This window comes from Rhincodon typus, chromosome 24 (assembly GCF_021869965.1).
Source record: "Rhincodon typus isolate 14 chromosome 24, sRhiTyp1.1, whole genome shotgun sequence".
Lineage (NCBI taxonomy): Eukaryota > Metazoa > Chordata > Chondrichthyes > Orectolobiformes > Rhincodontidae > Rhincodon > Rhincodon typus.
The window spans coordinates 21546298-21546811 of NC_063355.1; positions in this window are offsets into that span (position 1 = coordinate 21546298).

The following is a 514-nucleotide window of genomic DNA, read 5'->3' on the forward strand; positions in this document are numbered from 1 at the left end:
CCACGTGCTGCTCCAGGCTCACAGCCCACGTGCTGCTCCGGGCTCACAGTCCACTTACTGCTCCGGGCTCACAGCCCACTCACTGTTCCGGGCTCACAGCCCACTCACTGCTCCAGGCTCACAGCCCACTCACTGCTCCGGGCTCACAGCCCACGTGCTGCTCTGGGCTCACAGCCCACGGTGCTCTGGGGCTCATGGGACACGCCTGTAGTCCCCAGAGACAAGCCACACTGTGCATGCTGGTTCTGGGACTTGGCCCGTGCTCGCTCCAATCTGCCCTGGTACTCGGTCTGTGCTCGCTCCGGTCCGCCCTGTGACTCGGCCCGTGTTTGCTACGGTCCACCCTGGGACTCGGCCCGTGTTTGCTACGGTCTGCCCTGGGACTCGGTCCGTGTTTGCTACGGTCTGCCCTGGGATTCAGCCCGTGTTTGCTACGGTCCGCCCTGGAACTCAGTCCGTGTTTGCTACGGTCCACCCTGGGACTCGGTCCGTGCTCGCTCCGGTCCACCCTGGG